Genomic DNA, 21,670 nt, shown 5'->3' with positions numbered 1-21,670 from the left:
GATGTGTCAGAAACTGAAATTGACTTAAATTTGTGAGAGGGAATATATCAGGTAAAATCTATGAACAGGTCAGATTCAGAATCAGCCAGAGCTATAGTTTTCTCCTTCTTTATCTCTTCTATGCACATTGGTTTTGACTATTCCCCCCACACGGTCCCCTTGCTCTTTCTTTTCTTCTGTGCCTCACTTTGCCACAAGGGTGCCTACCAAGGGGCCTTCATGGCTAGTTGGCTTTCCCATTTAAAGTTACCCAGTCTCTTATCTCCCGAAGAATACTGGGTGGTTCCTCTGATTGATACATGATGAATTGATTGCTAGTGTCTCCATCAGCTATTTAAAGTGCAGTCTTAGGGAAAGGACTTGAATTCTTGATGCCTAAGTTGTTTTTTTGGGTTTTTTTGCCTATAGAAGTCATAGCCAAACTTGTCCCAGTCCACATTTTTTTTTTTAAAGATTTTTTTATTTATTTATTTGACAGAGATAGAGACAGCCAGCGAGAGAGGGAACACAAGCAGGGGGAGTGGGAAAGGAAGAAGCAGGCTCCCAGCAGAGGAGCCTGATGTGGGGCTCAATCCCATAACGCCAGGATCACGCCCTGAGCCGAAGGCAGACGCTTAACCTCTGTGCCACCCAGGCGCCCCCCAGTCCACATTTTTCTACCTAATCAGCCAGTAGTTCTTTATTTGAAGCTGCTGGTGAGTTCGATTTTTTATTTGCTATACATTCTGCAACACACATTATATGTGTGTGTGTGTGTATATACACACAATCTCTTATACTTGATCATTTGCCTAGGTTACTTTCTTTTCTTTTCTTTTTTTTTTTTAAAGATTTTATTTATTTATGTGACAGAGAGACAGCCAGTGAGAGAGGGAACAGAGCAGGGGGAGTGGGAGAGGAAGAAGCAGGCTCCCAGCGGAGGAGCCCGATGTGGGACTCGATCCCGGAACGCCAGGATCACGCCCTGAGCCGAAGGCAGAGGCTTAACGACTGCTCTACCCAGGCGCCCCTAGGTTACTTTATTTTCTATCACTGATTTTCATATACTCTTTAAGATCTTGAGTATTTCTCCCTTCCTCTTATATGAGCCTTATTCTGACACTCCCAGGGGAAGGAAAGTCTTGCCTTCTCCCATCCAAGTACTAACCAGGCCCGACCCTGCTTACCTTCCAAGATCAGATGCGATTGGGCATGTTCAGGGTGGTATGGCCGTAGGTAGATGAAAGTCTTGCCTTTTGAACAAGATATTGGCATAAATTTGACAGCCATTATATAATGCTTTATTCTGGAAGATGGAAATTCTTTAAAACAATAAAATTACTGTTTTATGTAAATTATGCCTACTCAGAAAAAGAAATTGGAATACATAAAAATGATTACTATAGCCTTTAAAACATCTGAAGCCCAATTATTTAAAAATAATAAGTTAACATTAAGATAATATTATAGATATGTTTCTATGCATATGTAATGGAAAAAATAAGATATAGATGAGGAGAGATTATAGATACATGCATATATGCATAAATAAGAGTTTACTAAAATTTAACAGTAATTATTAATTTTCTATTAACTGAGCATAAAGAAATAACAGTGGAACAGTACAAATTGCTAAAAATCACAATAAGTAATTCTGCACAAAATAAAGATATTAATTCCTCTAAATTCTTTCTAATTAAAAAAAAAGTTTACTAAACAATCCAGAACTTGTTATTTTTAAAGTTAATGGGGATGCCTGGATGGCTCAGTTTGTTAAGTGACTGCCCTTGACTCAGGTCATGATCCCAGGATCCTGGGATGGAGTCCCCCCTCAGGCTCCCTGCTCAGTGGGGAGTCTGCTTCTCCCTCTGTCTGTTCTGCCTGCTCTGCCTGCCCCCCCCCCCTCCTTGGGCTCGCTCTCTCTCTGACAAATAAATAAATAAAATCTTTAAAAAAAGAAGTTAGTGTTTTGATTTTAGATTTTGTGTACTGCCAGGTATAAAAAAAGAGAAAGATTTGCTCCCACACTTTCTCCTACTTGCCCACTCTCACTTTTTCAATTTTGTGTCTCAAAATTTAAATATACAGTGGTGTATATTTACTATGTTTGCGTATGTCTCTCTTTTTGCTTTCACACAAGAATCATTTTAAGCACAGAAGGATCACCTTCACAATGTCCTTCACCTTTATTTTATAATTTGATATTAGTTCTTTGAAGACTTCCCATATTACTATTAAAAAGTCATTTAGTTAAAGGCTTCATGGTTACTCTGTGTTCATAGTATTATTTATTTAAAAATCATTTCTTATTGGTGGACATACTCTTATAAAACAGTGTTGACTTTTCAGTTGCTCTAAGATGGTCCAAAATGGTACTCAGTACTTCAGTATGTCTCTTAACCTTCTGATAGATACTCTTGTCCACAAGATTGATTATTTCCACGAGGTATGCTACACATAGACCTGCCAAATACACATGTTTGAGAAGGAATCACTGATATTTATCAAGAGCTTTGCCTCAGGATTACTCCTGTTTGATTCTGGCCAGAACAATAATTCATCATCTGATAATCTTCTTTTGTAAGGGTTACATTTTTCATGATATAGTGAAAATTTACAATGAATACTTTTCTCAAAAATCTTAACATATGATGGCTGATGAGATTTATTGGAAAGACTCTTTAGGATAAAACTGTTTTAGTCCTTTATTTTGCACTCAACCCTATTTGATAAGAGAGAAAAAAAGAGAAATGATAAATATAGGTATGTACCTTACAGTAGTGACTGAGCTGAATTCTTTATACATTTGTCTTTTATATATAAATATATAAGATATAAGATATATATTTGTACTTATATATTTATATATATATATAACATGTTTTATATATATGTATTTATATATATCACATGCTTTATATATGTATTTATAAATACATATAAATAAATATAAATATTTTTATAAATCTATATGTATTTCTTATTTGTATTTTTGTCTGAACAATTATTTAAATATAAGAAATACTGACAGTCTGTTTACTTGGATATTTGCCCTGAAAAAAATTCAAATGTTAGCAGTTTTTAAAAATTAAGCAAATGTGGGGCACCTGGGTGGCTCAGCCATTAAGCATCTGCCTTCAGCTCAGGTCATGATCCCAGAGTCCTGGGATCAAGCCCTGCATCAGGCTCCCTGTTCCTGAAGAAGCCTGCTTCTCCCTCTCACACTCCCCTTGCTTATGTTCCCTCTCTCGCTGTCTCTCTCTGTCAAATAAATAAGTAAAATCTTAAAAAAAAAAAAAAAAGCAAATGAGCATCCCCTGCAAGTAAAACATGTTTTATATTTCTCTTAAATTTGAACTGTAAATTGATTAATTTTTTGAGTTTTTTCATTTTTTCATTTCAGTATTTTCTGAAGACAAGAGACATTGTGTCCACACACTAAAGATCTGCTCTAGCATTTGTAGACTGGCACCCTGCCCCCCCCCCACCAGCCGGCTGACAGGAATCAGTTTAGAACAGGAAACTACCAATAACCCCTAGGCTCATGCTCAGTCCCTGGCCCAGGAACCTGCTTAATCGTGATTTGAGAATTTCACAAGAATGAGCTTTATTTTCCCGCAAATCACGAGGATAGGAAGGAAAACTACATAAAGATGACTTTTAAATTGGTGTTTCTAAGGACAGAGGCATCTCTACCCTGACTGGTAACTTGCCATGCTTGAGGAAACAGCTCAGCTGCAATGTAGCTTCCAGAAAAGAGTGAAATGAACATATTCTTAGGGGCGCCTGGGTGGCGCAGTCCTTAAGCCTCTGCCTTTGGCTCAGGGCGTGATCCCGGCGTTCTGGGATCGAGCCCCAGTCACGCTCTTCTGCTGGGAGCCTGCTTCTTCCTCTCCCACTCCCCCTGCTTGTGTTCCCTCTCTCACTGGCTGTCTCTCTCTGTCAAATAAATAAATAAAATCTTTTTTTTTTTTTTAAAGATTTTATTTTTTTTTATTTATTCGACAGAGATAGAGACAGCCAGAGAGAGAGGGAACACAAGCAGGGGGAGTGGGAGAGGAAGAAGCAGGCTCATAGCGGAGGAGCCTGATGTGGGGCTCGATCCCATAACGCCGGGATCACGCCCCGAGCCGAAGGCAGACGCTTAACCGCTGTGCCACCCAGGCGCCCCAAATAAATAAATAAAATCTTAAAAAAAAAAAAAAAAGAACATATTCTTAGGCAAGTGCTACAGATTATCAGTATTGCCCATTTAATCCCCTCCGGTACTTTAGAGAGTGAGACATGTTTCCTTTCACGTTTGGAGGCACACCTATAACTGTGTGCATTTCTGGTCTGGGGATTTTTAAAAGTAGGAAACATATTGGAGTACTGTGGACCAATAAAATGTCAAGGGGCTCTAGCATGGGGTGTTGCTTTAGAAGTTAAGGAAACTCCTATGTCACCTACCACTTTGCAGCTCTGTCTGATGAGCCAGATGACACTGGTGTTCGTGGGTCCCAAAGAAGGAGTAGAGAGAGTTAGAGAGACATCATTAGCTTTTAGAGAAATTAGTAGTGGGAATGGACTGAGTTATGTTTCTACTAAGTGAGGTATTGGAGGAGAGATAGGTACACAGATCGACAGAACAGGGCACAAAACCTAGAAATAGATCCACACAAATACGTTAGACTGAATTTTGACCAAGGTAAGCAATTCATTATTCCCAAATGGTGCACAGCAAATGGACATCCATAGGTATGTCTCAAACTAATCCTCATACTTTGCACACTAATTAACTCAAAATGGGCCATAAATTTATTTTTTATTTTTTTAAAGATTTTATGTATTTATTTGAGAGAGAGAGAGAGAAGAACAAGAGCGAGAGCAAGAGGGAGAGAGAGAGAGAGCATGAGCAGGGGTAAGGGGCAGAGGAGAGGGACAAGCAGACTCCCTCCTGAGCCCAGAACCCCATGTGGGACTCAATCCCAGGATAAGCGGTTAACTGACTGAGCCACCCAGGTGCCCCTGGATCATAAATTTAAATGTAAAATATGCAACTACAAAATTTTTAGGAAAAAATCTTCAGAATCTAGGGCTTAATGAAGAGGTCTTAGACTTGACAATAAAAGTGCAACTTATAAATGGAGAAATTGATAAATCAGACCTCATCAAAATTAAAAATTCTGCTCTGCCAAAAACACTGTTAAGAACAGGAAAGCCAAATTAGTGCCTGGGAGACAATAATTGCTAACCATGTGTCTTATGGAGGACTAGTATCTAGTATATGTAACGTCCTCTCAAAAGTCAGCAATTAAAAAAAAAAATGATTGGGGCACCTGGGTGCCTCAGTCAGTTGAGTGGCCATCTCTTGATTTTGAGGAAACAGCTCCATACTCAGAGCAGAGTCTGCTTGGGATACTCTGTCTCTCTCCCTCTGCCTCTCCCATACCCCATTCTTTCTCACTGTCTCTCTCTCTCTCTCTCTCTCTCTCTCTCTCAAATAAATAAATCCTTTAAAAAGTGATCAAATTAGAAAATGGACAAAAGGCATAAAAAACTTTTCAATGAAGATGATATACAAACAGAAAACAAGTACATGAAAATATGTTCAACATCATTAGCTTTTAGGGAAATGTAAATTACAAGTGCAATGCGGTATCACTACATACCTATTTAAATGGCTAAAATTAAATTTAAAAATAGTGACAACATAAAATCTGGCAAGGGTTCAGAGTAGCTGGATCACTCATGTTATCGATGGAAAAATAAAATAATGCAGCCACTCAAAACCAGTTTTGTTTTTTTTTTTAACTTTTTATTTTATTAAATTAAACATCCAATTACCATAGAACTCAGCAATTCCACTACTGGGCATTTATCCCAGAGAAATGAAAACACATGTTTACCTGTACCCAAAAATTCATGACAACTTAATTCTTAATGGCAAATACTAAAGACATCCCAGTGTCCTTCAATGGTTCACTAGTACAACCTGCTACATCCATACCATCACTTACCAAAAAATAAAAATTACAAATAATTGAATCACACAACTTCCATGAATCTGAGGCGAGCTATGCTGAGTGATAAAAGCCACTCCCAAGGGCTTAGGTGCTGTCTGATTCCTTATATAAGAATCCTTTTTTTTTTTAATTGAAAAATGACAGAGATTGAGAACAAATTAGTGGTAGTCAGTGAATCAAGATCAAGGGAGGTCAAAGTTGGGTGGAGGTAGGAAGGATATGGTTGTGTTTACAACATGAGGGTCTTCATGGTGGCAGAGCTGTGATGTTGGGCACACCAATCTACACCTCTGATACAAATGCATAGAACTAAGCGCACACACACACACACACACACAGATGAGTATGCAAGTACATGTAAAACTGAGGAAACCTGAATTATGTCAATACCACTTCCTGGGTGTGGTATTGTACTATACATTTTCAAGTAGTTACCACTGGGAAACTGGGTAAAGGGTGCACAAGATCTCTGTTTTATTTCTTACAACTACATATTAACCTAAAATTATTCTAAAATAAGAAGTTCGAGGGGTGCCTAGGTAACTCAGTGGGTTGTGTCCCACTCCTGATATCGGCTCAGGTCATGTTCTCAGGGTCTTAAGATCAAGCCCCACATCGGGCTTCATGCTGCATGTGGAGCCTGCTTAAGAGTCTCTTTCTCTCTCTTCCTCTTCCTCTGCCCCTTCATGCTATCTGTCTCTCTCTCTCTCATAAAAAAATAGTTTTCATCATGTTGCACTCAGTTTCTAAATCACCAGTTCCCAAGCTCTTCCTATCAGGACGCTTTTACACTCTTATGAATAAATAAATGAATAAATAAATAAATATTTTAAAATGACATTTGATATAAAAAAAAAAGCATCTAGAAAGAAAGGAGCATTTACCTGCTGCATAAGAGCCATTAAACTGAAAGCTATTGGTCGTTAGGGTAATACCTCCAGAATTTCATGAAAAAATAACAGCCTAGAACCTTGAAAACTTGCATTTCAAGAAAATGTGTGAAATAATCCTTCACACAAACACATCCTTAGAGATTTTATCACACACCACACAATCAAAATTTGTAAAAGAATGCCTTTGCAGAGAAGCAAAATGATCCTAAGAATATATGGGTTGTAACACAGAATGACAATCGAGATTCTGAAAAATACATGAGTAAATTCAAATAAACATTCACTCAACAAGGAACAACAAAGATTGTGTATAATTTGTGGGTTTAGAATAAAAACTTCAGACAAAATATCATGTAAATTGAGAAAGTTAATCATCATTAAGGATTCTATGGTCCTTGTATTAATATGTTAAGAAAGATAAAACTAACCGTAGACTTTAAGTGTGAATGTTAAAATAGCTAGAAAAATATCTGAAGATAGAAAAAGTATAAATTCAAAAATATAAAGGAAAAAAGGAAAGATAAAAGAAAATATGAATCATTGTAAAAGAAGAAGAAAAACTGCACAAATGAAGCTCAAAAGGTATTGGTAGAAATAAATCTAAATATATTATAAACCTCTGAATAAATATCTCATTAAAAAGAAAAAGTCTTGATGGCTTCAAAAAAGAATTAATCTATGTTTGTTTCGGTGATAATAAACTAAGATATAAGAACACAAAAATATTAACAGTAAAATTAAAGCATTACCAGGGTGTAACAGAAAATTCACATGATCTCAGAACATCATCCTACAGACGAGTTACTATTATGAAGGAAAATGTAAAAGGTATTGCTTTACCCGATGTAGAAGTCAGAAAGTTTCAAAGTTGAAACCCAGGAGAAAGGATGAGCTACAACACAACTGTGACAATGACTAAGCTACAGGTACACACACTGGGTAACCTCACAAATATGACACCAAGTGAAAAAAAAGAAAATTAAAAAAAAATTGCGGTACCATTTATATAAAATCCTAAAGTTTGCAAAGGTAAATATACTGTTTGGGGATGCATGTAAATGTGGTAAATCTAGTGAAACGAATGAAGGGCAGCTAGATAAAAAATGACTTTCTTCTAAGGAGTAGGATGTTAGGGGGAGGGGAACAGAGGGATAGGAGAACCTTAGAGACTAGCATAGTTTTATGTATTTAAGTTGTGTTGTGATTACAAGAGGATGTGCATTATTTTCACACTTTTGTGTGGATTCTCTGTGTACATTTATTAAATATCCAAATAGTTTAATAAAAGAGTATTAAGTAGGATGAAATAAAAGGAAAATAAATAAGACTAAGGATTAAATGCTGAAATGAGATTATGAGAATAATTGTAGGTAACTGAAACATTTTGAAACCTGGCCAAGTTGCCAATAGGTGAAACTCACCTGGAGGGGAAAAGGTACTTATAAAGAGTACAATAAAGGAGAGACAGATTTTCCCCATATATACTTCAGTGATGTACAGTGCCTCACTAAACCAATTACACTCGTTTTCTAGAATCTCTTGCACAAAGCTTCCCTCATTACACAATCCACAGATGGCCCTCCTCCAGGTTAAGGTCAGAGCCCACTGCTTGTGAGAACCCACTGCTCCCTGGTGATCCTTTATCAGAGCAGATCCTGTGTTCTTTCCTAACTCCTATGCTGTTCTGTCTTCCATTCAATTTTGAGTTCTCTAGCAGCAGACATCCAAAGCAATGCACTCCACATTGTGGAAACTTCATAAATAATTATTAAATAATTAAATGAACAAATAAATGTATAAATAAATGATATAGTGAAGCAACTGTAGCTTCGTTTCCGATGATTCAGTAAACTATATTTAGTGAAGGTTTTTAAACTGTATTTGAAAAATTATCTAAACTAAGATCACTCTCTCTCTTTCTTTTTACAACTTTTCTCCAGAAAAAGCATTGATTAGGCCTCAAAGATAAGTGGTGTTTTTTTTGAGAGATAGCTAATTAATATAGAAGATTGTGTACATGTGCACTTTATCTCAATAGTGCTTGCAATAATTTATTAAAGCATTTATGCCAGTGGAGGTCTCTTAATTATCCGCTGCAGGAGTTTCAAAATATCCATCTCTTGCTTAAGGCACAACAGTATGTCCTGATCTGCACTCACTTTGAACCAACTGCATTCCTCTAAATATTTAAGTTATAAAGCTCTCAGTAGGCATTACAACTGTATGAAAAAACTAAAGATTTCATTCACTTTTAGGTAAAGCAAGATTATGAAAAGAAAAATGAAGTGGGATTTCCAGTACATTTTGGCAGATGGGAAGCAACAAGCTTCGTTTGCAGCTGATGAATAAGTAGATGTAAAAGTAAGCAGAGAAAGGGTGCACGCAACCGCTATGGAGAGAGCACAGATGGAGCAAACAGGTGGCGTGGACGCAGCAGGGGCTGATGATGAATGGGATACTAATGGTGGGAAAATATGACCAGATTCAGTGAGAGTCAGATGCATTTCAGCACAGGCTACTAAATTTCAGAGGGAAGAATCAGGAACCCATCTGTGGCATGACGGTTGATGCAGAAAAGGGGCCAGCACTTGAAAACAATGTGTGCTTCTGTCCTATTGAACAAAGAATTTGGGGTTAGCCACCCAGGATGGATAAATTATTTCTAAAATTTTATTGTGGGACTTGAATGGAAAATCTAGCTATCCAGTAGGAATTTTAAAAAGGTATTTGTATGCAGCTAAAGAAATGAATAGTTTCTATGGAGCGTAGTTGCATGAAGCGTAGGATAAAAAAAAGGTGGAAGTTCAAGGAAGCATGGCCATCTTTAACTTCATTGGAAGTAACCCTTGTTGTGTCACCAGAATCTTGATTCAGTCGCTGACACAATGAAATACTTCAGTGTGAAAATGTTTCAAACTCACAGTGCAACAAAAACACTAAGACCTTTCATATACCATGAAAACATAGTCCTTGAGATAGAAGTACAAAGAGAAAATTAAATATAATTTATATATAAATATTTCCTTCTACAAATGAATTTAAATAGAACTATTTTAAGAATTTTGGGGCACCTGGGTGGCTCAGTCAGCTAAGCATCTGACTCTTGATATTGGCTCAGGTCATGATCTCAGGTTTGTGAAATCAAGCCCCGCATTGGGGTCCACACAGGGCGTGGAGCCTCCTTAAGAGTCTCCCTCTCCAGGGTGCCTGGGTGGCTCAGTCGGTTAAGCGTCTGCCTTCGGCTCAGGTCATGATCCCAGGGCCCTGGGATCAAGCCCCGCATCAGGCTCCCTGCTTGACGGGGAGCCCGCTTCTCTCTGTCCCTCTGCCTCTGCTCCCCCTGCTTGTGCTCTCTCTCTCCCTCTCAAATAAATAAATAAAATATTTTAAAAAAAAGAGTCTCCCTCTCTCTCCGCCCCCGCCCCCCCACCCCTGCTCTCTCTCTTAAAAAAAAAAAAAAAGAATTTTAGCCAGCAAAGTATTACTTAAGCTCTTAATTAAAAATCAGTTTTAAGAATTGATCTTATTTCAAATAATTTCATTTTAGCGTATACACTACATAATATGTATCACTTTTGAAAACCTGTAAGAAATTTGTCAAAGGTTTCAAAGATAGTAATTAAAACTTTGACTCACAACTCTTTTACATATTTCCCCCCTGTTGTATGAGAGTTGTGGAAAGAATCTTATGTTTTCATATATATTCTAAGTTCCTGTATATTGCTAAATACTGTGAATCTGGCCCAGGATGGCACAGGAGGCCCAGGATGAGCACAGGAGAGTCACGAAGCTGTAGATGTGCCCTGTGTTCCCTCATGCTACATCCATAAAACGCCAAGTCAGGACTTCGGTTTATCAACCTGATATAACATGTCACCTGCACACTGGTTAGTGCCCCCCATCACATCTTGGCATTGTACATCTGTAGTTAAATATATCAATGTTAACATAGTGTGTGGATATGGAAAAAAATCATTTATTTGGGAAATGGATATGCAGTGTAAGAGTATCATCAGAGATAGAGCAAAGAAAAAGTATAGTAGGAATTGTAATTCTAGGTTTTTATTTTAGAACTGTGATCTTTGACAAATAGAGAAGATTTTATTATATGCATTTTTTTTCTGCAGTATTTCTTTGGGAAATTCAAGAGTCAGAGATTATGGTCTATGAACAGAAATAAGAATAAATGTTTATAATAATTTTAAGAGTCAGTCTAATTTTTTTTCACCTCTGTCTTTCCTGTGATGAAGCAAAAAGGCTTAATCCATTATTTTTAAATCCAATGTACACAAACTTCAAATGTTACACTCTTGGTGCTTAGCTCAGTTCTCTAGTAGGAACATGTGGAAAACATATAGTTTTAAATGAAATCATTTTCTATGCCTAATAATTGATACATAAAAATCAGAAAGACTATCTTAGTATTTTAAAATGCCTTTTACCTCATATAAGCATTAATTTACATGTTTGGTCCTCATGAATGTGATTCTAGGGAAATGGCTTTGATTACTAAATGAATATACACACATCATTCCTGTTCCTGTCTAAAAGCAGTTTGTGATACATTGAGTGAGAGAAATACCAGTGATAATGTCGCAACTGCAAATGCGTACTGAAGGTGAACTCAAGTATTGGTAGTAGGAATGGTGGGAGAGATGTAAATTAGGTTTTTCAAAAGATTTGATATTTAAAAAGAAATGGAGCAAGGGAGCTGTTATGGGTTGAATTGCATCCCCTAAAAAGACAAGTTCAAGTCCTAACCCCTAGACCCTGTGACCTTATTTTGAAATAGGGTCTTTGCAGATACAGTCAAGTTAAAATGAGGTCACGCTGGAGTTAGGTGGTCCTTTAATCCAAAAGGACTGGCGTCCTTTAGGAAAAGGAGAAGAGACACAGAAACAGAGGGAAGAACCTGTGTGACTCCAGAGCCAGCATTTGGAGTTATGCAGCTGTCAGCCAGCAAATACTGAGCATGGCTGGTAATCACCGAAAACTAGGGAGGAGGCATGAAACAGATTTCCCCTCTGACTGCTCAAAAAAAGAGCCAAACCTGCCAACACCTTGATTTTGGACTTCTGGCCTCCCAAACCATAAAAGAATAAATTTCTGCTGTTTTAGTCAACCAGTTTTTGGTACTTTGTTATGGTAGCCCTAGGAAACGAATACAGGAGGGGTTGAGAAAGCCTCCAAAATTCCAAAACTGAGTTAAAGGGCAAATAGTAGCAAAATTCAATGGAAGCGATGAGGTTAGAAGAGGGAATTAGGCTAGTTTGAGATATGGCCTATGTTCTAAATTCATTTTTAGAAGCCTTAATGATTATTTTTATTCCAGTGGGATGTGAGAGTTGAAAACATTCACTTGGCCTTTTGTGGGGAATATCTCCTTTGGGTTCCAAATGGCACCTGGTATGTTTTTATGTCCTAGAACTTACTTATCAATCTAGGACTATATTCCTTTTTTTTCATTGTATCGGGGGCCACTGATGATGAAGCCTTCTCACTTGAATTCTGAGCAAACAGCAGTGCTGGGGCTGAGTGAGTGGACAATAAAGGCCTAGAATGGATGGGAGAACAAAAGCTGCCCCAGGAATAAAACTTTCGGAATGATTAGTATGTGCATGTGCAGTAACTGGTATAGTCACATCCGACTCCCTGTGACCTGTGACTATGTTATGTCACCTCGAAAAGGGACTATGAAAGGAAATTTGTAGATGTCATTCAGATTTCACACTTTAAAACAGAGCAAGTTCACTATATTGTCAGGTAGGCTTAATCTAATGAATGGGGTCCTAAAAAGCAGAGAACTTTCTCCAGTTGGAAACAGAAGAGATGCAGCAGAAGAAGTTGGAGAGATTTGAAACATGAGAAAGGCTCGATATACTATTGCTGGGTAGAACAGGATCATGAGGACCCCAGGTAGCCTCTAGTTGAGGAGAAGCTTCCAGATGGCAGCTGGAGAAGGTATCAGCCATACAACCACAAGGGACTGAATTCTGCCAACACGTGAATCAGCTTCCTGATACTAGCCCAGGCTGAATGACACCTCGATTCCTGCTTCTAAGAGACTCAGCCAAGCCCATCTGTGCTCCTGACCTACAGACACTGAGGTAACACATTTGTGTTCTGTGAAGCTGCTTAATTTGTAGTAATCTGACATACCAGCAAAAGAAAACTACTATGTGGGAATTACTTAAATATTCCAGTGGATAAGAACCCCAAAGGATACAAAGCCAAACATGGGAGTTTGAGGAAAACAGGTGGCGTTTCAAAACCAGACTTGCTGGTTTCAAATTGCCCCCTCTGCCACTTAGCTCTCGGCTGTTGAACTGTTCATTTACTATAAATCTGTAAAGTGGACAAACATTTTTCTACCTTACAAAGTACTTGAGAAGATAAAAGAATAAATGGGTTAATATAATTAATAAGCTTAAAATAGTGCCTGACATATACTAAAGTAACACCCTAAATGTAAGGTATTTTCCTTGCTATTATTTTTATTTAGGGACATGGAAAAGAAACACATAGACTAGCATAATAAGCATCTAATATATGCTTATCAAAAAACAAACAAAACTAATATGCTAATGAATGAAACAAAGGAATGAGAAAAAACAATCATAAAGACATGGGGAAGTTCAGGATAACAAAGTCTAAGATGATAGTAAAGCGTATTAGAAACTCCAAGGGAGTTTAGTCCCTAAATTCATTGAGGGAGAATTTTCATCTGGTCCATTTATGTATCATCTGCAGTAACTTTCATGATTCCTTACTTGTCATAGGTAGTCAATAGATAGTTCATAAATGACAGAAGGAAAAATGAAGAAGTTTTGGATTTGGGGGCCAAAAGATCTGTGTGCTGACAGTTTCCATGTATTGATACACACAGGTCACTTTATGAGAAATCTTGGCAAAAAAAGGATGCTCAGAGACTCAAGGAGCCAGTGTTTTAGACATGGAGCCTTAGGAACACCGATAGGATCACCTGTGCTGAATGCCACAGGGCTGCAGCAGGAAAGGAACAAGATGTGGTCAAGTTTAGGTTGATATGAATTTATTAACACAGAGTATGTGGCTTTGGGTCTTTTTCCAAAGTACTCCACTGGAGTGGAAGTAGAGAGTGTGGAGAGTAAAAAGCATGAGATCACTGAGATGCAAAGTTAGGTCTTCATGGCTTAGTGATTGGGATTTTAAAAGAGAGAGAGAAAGAGAGAGGAAGCAAAAGATCAAAAGAGGCTGAAGAACTAAAAGTTTGAAATAGACCAACCAGAGTTCAAGATGACTGCAAAGAATAGATTAAGGCAGTTTAAGGGGGTAGAAGATCAGGAAGACATGTAGCAAGACTTAATTTAATTTAATTTTAACTTAATTTTAAATCTTATATATGGCAACATTTTTAATGATGGCAAGGTCCAAGACATAAATGATATAGATCTAGGACTACATATGAAAAGCATTTGTATCTGTTAATGACAAATACTTTATTAGGGAGCAGTGGTTAAGTCATATGTGCTAATCATAATGGGAGTAAGTAATCAATCCATGAGCTTAGTACTTAAATCTTAGGTGTGGTCTCATAGCCTCAAGACTGTCTGCTGGAAGGAAGAGGAGTTGTTGAACCTGGAAGTAAAACTAGAGATCAGAACTCAGCCATTTAAAAGTTATTTCCCGATGACTCCCCAGTGTGACAGCCATAGTGCTAGACAAGGGAGAGGTGAAAAAAGCCTGTTTCCTGATCTTGGAGCATTCTTCGATGGAGAGAAAAAATTATATTGCCCCCTCTTTTTCTCATTTGTAAGGAACAGAAAGTTGTGATTTCAGTTTGTAATTGAGAGGCGCACACCGGAGAGTGCTATCATCTGAAGGGAACCAGTCTACTGCCATAACACCCTGCACATGCCCCATCTTGTCTGAAGGGGGCCACATTTCAGTGGATAAGAGACTATCAATAATGCTAATGATATACATCCACTTTGGAGAAACTTTTAGTAGAATTACTAAATTTAATTTAACATGCAACATCCCATGATACTTTCTATTCCAACTAAAATGGGTGCTTATATTTACACACACACACAAAAAGCAATAATATTCACTGCAGCTTTTAGCTTTATTCATAACAGCACCAAATTGGAAAGAACCAAAATGTTCCACCTACTTTCACATATACATTTTTTTCTGTATAGATTTTGCCTCATTCTGTATTCCCCTATTCTCTAACTTAAAATACCTATTAAAATTTTTAAACAATTAAAATTGACATTTTATTCTAAGTGATTTCAATCAATGGCTTTTATAGTTAATAATACAATATGAAATGTCACTTGTAAATAAAATACACAAGTCTTTGAGAAGTGTTTTGAATCTCTCTTGTTGCTTTTGCACTTAGGGCATAAGTTAAACTCGGTATAAAGAGTAACTGAACATGTGCTCCAAGAAGTAAGGTCACAAGCGACAATGAAATAGGAAGCAGGTAGTCAGGGAAGAAGACTGCCTTGGGAGGAAGTAGAGGCAAAGTCTGTAGGAAAGTGAAGGTGCCCAGGAACTCTCCCGTCACTCAGAAAGGACTTGCACAAGCTGGATATATAACAAGAAGTGGATAAGAAATTGGGGGGCTCATCTGTCTATATTCCTGAGCACTAAGCAGCTCCATTAGCAGAAAATCGACCTTGGATATGACAACACATGGCAGTTTCCATAGATGGATTATATAAGAATGTCAAGTTGAGCAGATATGACTATTTTTGAAATCTGCTTTCTCTTAGAAAATTATGCATTATTTCTTCTCAATTTATTCTTTCTCCAATATAATCACTTTCCTTCATATTACTCTAGTATAGGTCCAAATTGTCCATTGTCACTTTTCACTTGTAAGTCTGAATTCTAGGCATAATTATTTTCTTCCTGTTTTGCATGATTTATAGGCCTCATTAAATATATTTTATATAATGTATAAAATACATTATATAAATATAAATATATGTAAATATATTTATATATATTCTCCTGTGTCAACAGTAAGTCAGTACAGTTTTTTCTCCAGTTAAGCCTTTTTTTTCCTTCAGGAGAGAACTAAAGTGTATGTTCAATTATACACAGAATGCTATGTTGAAATGAGTGTTAATATGTTTAATCTGAAGGTCCAGGGTCCAATCCCTCGGGCACGTAGTAGCAGATCTTGCCCACTAGATGTAAGCACTATGAGGGCATGATTTTTTTTTCCCTTTTGTTTACTATTGCATCCCCAGCACCTAGGAAAGTTCCCAATACACAGTTGGTTCTCAATAATCTTTTTTTTTAAACAAATTTGTGGATCAGAGGCTTATATTAATGCATAAAAAATGCCATGGGATGAAGCAGAGTTAAGGATCCTGTGAAAAGGATGGGAGTATCTGAGAAATGGACTCACCCTCCCACATCGGTGGGGATTCCATGGTGGGCTTAACCACTCTGCCTGTCAGGGAACAGGGCAGAGATACTGTGAGGGCTGGACCCTTTCTGTCCACAGATCACCTATCATTTTCATCAAAGGGTGGAAAACAGGAGGAGTGTTCTCAGACCCCCGGGAGGACATGGAGCAGCCAGAATTTCCAGTGCGGCACAGGAAGTCAAGAGACTCCTTACTCTCCTCCACTGGCAGTGTGGAGTGAAAGCTACATTTGTGTGCCCTTGCCTGGCTCAAAGCCTCTTCCCTTTCCTGTCAACTGAAAGGCAAAATGGTCTGAATTCTGACATTTTCCTCCAGCTGCCCATGTATTCCCTTTCCTACTACCATCACCATGCCCAAAAAAACTGTGAGGCCTGTTTCTTCCTTAGTTTTTACATTTGTAATTCCCACAGCTATTTAGTCTTGACAGAAGTTGATTCTTAACACAAGGATCTAGAACCCAGTAACAACATAGGTGTAAGTTCTCAGTCTCCTCGTGTGGAAATATTTTTCCAAGAGTTTCACATTTCCCCCTAAGCATGGGTGAATAGTGAAGAGGAAGGACAATTCAGACGGATCAATGGTCAGGAAGAGGCAAAGAGGAATCATGGTATGGAAGAAGGAAATGGAAGGGATGGAAACAGACCATTCCATACTATCTGACTGACTATGGCAAAATCCTGGAATCCCAATATCTCAGTCACTTAGGACATTGCAGCCTTATTTCTCTTGTCTGTCACAGTGCAATATAGAAGGGTAGGGGGATTCTGCACCATCTGGATTCTCCAAAGCCTATGGACTCAGAATCCTCCCACTTCCTTTGAATCCAGCCAGAAGGGAAGGGAAGGGGAAGAGCTACGGAAGATTTTTCAGGTTATGTTCCATATATGTAAGTGTCACTCATACCCACCCACATCCCATTGACCAGAGCACAGTCACATGGTCTTAGCTGCAGGGCAGTGTGGGAAAGATAGCATATGGACCCAGAAAAAAGAAGATATGGGGTTGGTAAACCTAACATTTATCTGGCAAGTATCTGTCCTTCTAGTAGTTGGGTAGTGATTTCATTCTTTATCACACAGAAAATGCTCACTCATTACAAAGGGATACATCCCAAAGTCGAATGTAGATAGTCACTTTAGCTAGCTTTAAATCCAGGGTTTCCAAGTAATACACACTCCTTGCCATCATATCCAGCCATAGCTGGTGCTCTTGTGTTTGAATCATGACACAAACACTGTTTATATGGTGCCACCAAATTTCCATTTGGAATAAAAGAAGAATGAAAAGATGAGAAAGAAGAAAAAATCAGCAAAAACAGTCACAGGTCCACAGCTATCTCAGATCCCCAGGGCAGACATCACAACGATGTCCTGACTTGGAGCTGGGAAACTTCTTTGGTTCTGCCCTGGTTTTGCTTTACTTTCAGGTTCCTGTCCTCCTTGTTCATTCTCCTCCATAGCTGAGTGGAATATATCTTTGGTAAAACTGGAAGTCTTACATTTCCCTATGAATTTTGGATCAGTTTGTCAATTTCTGCAAATAGCAAGCTTGAATTTTTAGAGGGATGAAATTGAATCTGTAGATCAGTGTAGGAAGTATTACCATTTTAGGAATAGTAAATTTTCCAACGACTAATACAGAAGGTTTATGTATTTGTTGAGGTTTTTACATTTTATTTTAGCAATGTTTTGTATTTTTCAAGCGTAAAGTCTTGCATTTCTTTTGTGAGATTTATTCCTAAGTATTTTTTTAAGCTATTGTAAATATACTTGTCTCCCTAATTTCATTTTTGGATTGTTTGTTATTAGTGTATAGAAGAACGATTAATATAGTTTTACTTTTTCCAATCTGGATACTTTTCTTTTTCTTGCTTATTTCCCTCATCTGGAACCTCTAGATACAATGTACAACATAAATAGAAGTGGTTAGAGTAGATATCTTTGTCTGATATCTCCCCTGATTTTAGAGGGAAAGTTTTCAGTCTTTCATCGTTAAGTTTGACAGGTTTAAAGGGTTGTGGGTTTTTCATAGGTTGAGAAAGTGCCCCTCTATTCTTAGTTTGTTGAGTGGTTTTATCATGAAAAGTTAAGATTTTGTCAAATGTTTCTTCTGAATATAGTGAGATGTTCCTGTGGTTTGTTTTTTGTTACATGGGTTGAATATATTATATGATTGATTTTTGTACATGGAATCAGCCTTGCATTCCTGGAATAAATACTATTTGGTAATGGTATTTAATCTTTTTTATATGTTGCAGGATTCTGTATGTTGGCATTTTGAGGATTTTTGTATATGTATTCATAAGGGATTTTGGTCTGTAGCTTTTTCTTCTGATGTGTTTCATCTTGGTATTGGGTAATATTAGCCTCACAGAATGAGTCAGAAAATACTCTCTCTTCTACTGTTTGGAAGAGTTTATGAAAGATTTATCTTACTTAAATGTTGGTAGAATTTGCCAGTGAAGCTATCTGGTTCTGGATTTTTCTTTGTGCAAAGTTTCCCTCCCCCTACTTTAGTTTATTAATTAATATCTAATTAGTAGATTTTCCCCCAGTTTTATTGAGATATAATTGACATTTAACATTGTATAAGTTTAAGGTGTACAACATAATTATTTGGTGTATGTAAATATTGTGAAATGATCACTACGCTAAGTTTAGTTAATATCCATTACCTCACATAGTTCTAAATTCTGTTCCTTATGTTCAAGAGAAGTTTTAAGATCTACTCTCTTAACTTTCGTATCTACAATACGGTATTAAAAATACTACATTTTAGGGATGCCTGGGTGGCTTAGTAGTTTAAGCATCTGCCTTCGGCTCAGGTCATGATCCCAGGGTCCTGGGATTGAGTCCCACATGGGGCTCCTTGCTCAGCAGGGAGCCTGCTTCTCCCTCTGCCTGCTGCTCCCCCTGCTTGTGCTCTCTACATCTCTCTCTCTCTGACAAATAAATAAAATAAAAACTTTAAAAAAATATTTTAAATTAGTAGACTTTATAGAGCAATTTTAGGTTTGCAATTCAGGGGTGTTTGGATTACTAATTCAACCTCTTGTTATAGGTGTATTCAGATTTTCTATTTATTTGATATAGTTTTCAGTAATTTGTGTCTTCCTTGAAATTTGTCAGTTTCATTGGGTTATATAAATTGTTGACATACAGTTTCATAGTTTTACCTTATAATCTTTTCTTTTCCTGTTTGAAGAACAACCCTTCTTCTATTTCTCAAGTTATTTTAGTAAGCTGAGTCATTTTCTTTATTTCCTTAGTCTAGCTTAATTTCTGTTAATTTTTTTATGTTTTCAAAAACCAATTATTATTTTCATTAATTTTCTTTATTTTCTGTTATATTTTTCTGCTCTAATTTTTTATTTATTTTTTATTTTATTTTATTTTTTTTTTAAGAGAGAGAGCATGTGTTTGCATGAGCGGGGGAAGAGCAACAGGAGAGGGAGAGAGAGAATCTTAAGCAAGCTCCAAGTCCAGCATGAACCCCAACATTGGGCTCAATCTCACAACCCTGAGATCATGACCTGAGCTGAAATTAAGAGTTGGATGCTTAACCTACTGAGCCACCTGGGCACCCTCTGCTCTAATTTTTATTGTTTTCTTGATTCTCCTTGCTTTGGGTTTAATTTGCTCTTTAATTTCTAGACACCTAAGATACAAAGTTAGATTACTAATTCAAGATTTATCTCTCTCTCTCTCTCTCTCTCTCTCTATATATATATATATATAATATGTAAATTTCCCTCTAAGTACTGCTTTAGCTACATTTCAGAAGTTTTGGTATGTTGTGTTTTTGTTTTGTCTGTGTTTATGTCTTCTAACTTTTTTGTGATTTCTTCTTTGGCCCATTGATTATTTAGGAGCGTGTTGTTCAGTTTGTACATATTTGCAAATTTCTCAAATTTCCTTCTTTAATTGATTTCTAATTTCACTTTATTATGATCAAAGAACATACTTTGATTTCAATCTTTTCACGTTTATTGAGGCTTGTCTTATGGGTTAATATATGGTCTATCATGCAGAGTGTTTTTTTGTGCACTTGAGAGAAATGTGTATTCTGCTGTTTGTTGGAGTCTTATGTGTGTGTCTGTTATGTCCTGTTGGTCAATAGTGTTGTTCAAGTCTTCTATTCTATTGTTGATTTTCTGTCTAGTTGTTCTATCCCTTATCAGAAATGAGGTATTGAAGTCTCTACCTTTTGTTTATGAATTGTTTATTTCTCCCTCTAATTCCATCAATGTCTGTTTCATGGGTTGTAGGATCTTGGTTTTAGATTTGTCTATGTTTATAATTGCTATATCTTCTTGATGTTTTGACTCTTTTATAATAAAGTGTCCTTCTTGGTCTCTGGTAACAAATTTTTGTCTTAAATCCTTTTTCATCTGATGTTAGGATAGTCAAAACAGCTCTCTTTTGTTTCTGTTTGCATGGCATTTTATTTTCCACTCTTGCACTTTCAATTTGTTTGTGTATTTGAATCTAATATGTATCTCTTGCTGTTAGCACAAATCGGATCATATTATTTTATCCATATTTTCAATATCTGCCTTTTTTTGGAGTATTTATCCAATTCCTGTAAATGTAATTCCTGATTAGTAGAATTATATCTGTGATTTTGCCACTCTTTTCTGCATGCCATTTCAGTCCTTATTCTAATGGGCATCAGAGCACAGTGTCAAGGAACTCCGTGTTTGTGAGGGGAGGGGAGGACTCAGAACAACTCTAGCTTTTCTGATGATGCCATGTCTGTATCTCACAGATTTGCTAAGTGTTTTCTAAATCAAATGGAGACATTGTTATTTAACATTTTGTCTTATCAAAATGTACTCTTTTGGCATTTTTTATTAATTCAAGACCAAAATGTATTTAGCTGACCAGCAGGAGTGGTAATTAGAATTTATCAAAATTTGGATACTGAACAATTCTGATGTTTCATGTAGAGATTTGGTATATATTTGGGCCTATCGTGGAATCTAATACATAATAAAAACATACTGTTTTTCCTGTGAATAGTTGAACCTCTTCATGCACATATGATGTTTTTCATTGAACAACAAAAGCAATAACAAATACTTGTTGAAAGTGCCCAGAAATTCTTCAATACAATGAGCTGCTGAATAAAAGGGACAGCGTTCCCATTAGTACTTCACTGTATGTCCAGGGTTTGTCCTCTCAACAAGAGCTTGTTCAAGGCTGTGATCAGCTGTGTTCATGTAGAGAGTCCCCTCTCTGCAAAGAGACCCTCATAGCATCACTTATACCACTTTTGAAATATCCTAGCTGTAAATCCTAGGCGTCTGTATGTGTGATTAATCACCCTTCACCCAGGGCAAAGGACGAACTATAAGACAATTTGAA

Source organism: Ursus maritimus, unplaced genomic scaffold (genome assembly GCF_017311325.1).
Source record: "Ursus maritimus isolate PB19 unplaced genomic scaffold, ASM1731132v1 scaffold_18, whole genome shotgun sequence".
NCBI lineage: Eukaryota > Metazoa > Chordata > Mammalia > Carnivora > Ursidae > Ursus > Ursus maritimus.
This window is presented reverse-complemented; position numbering follows the sequence as displayed.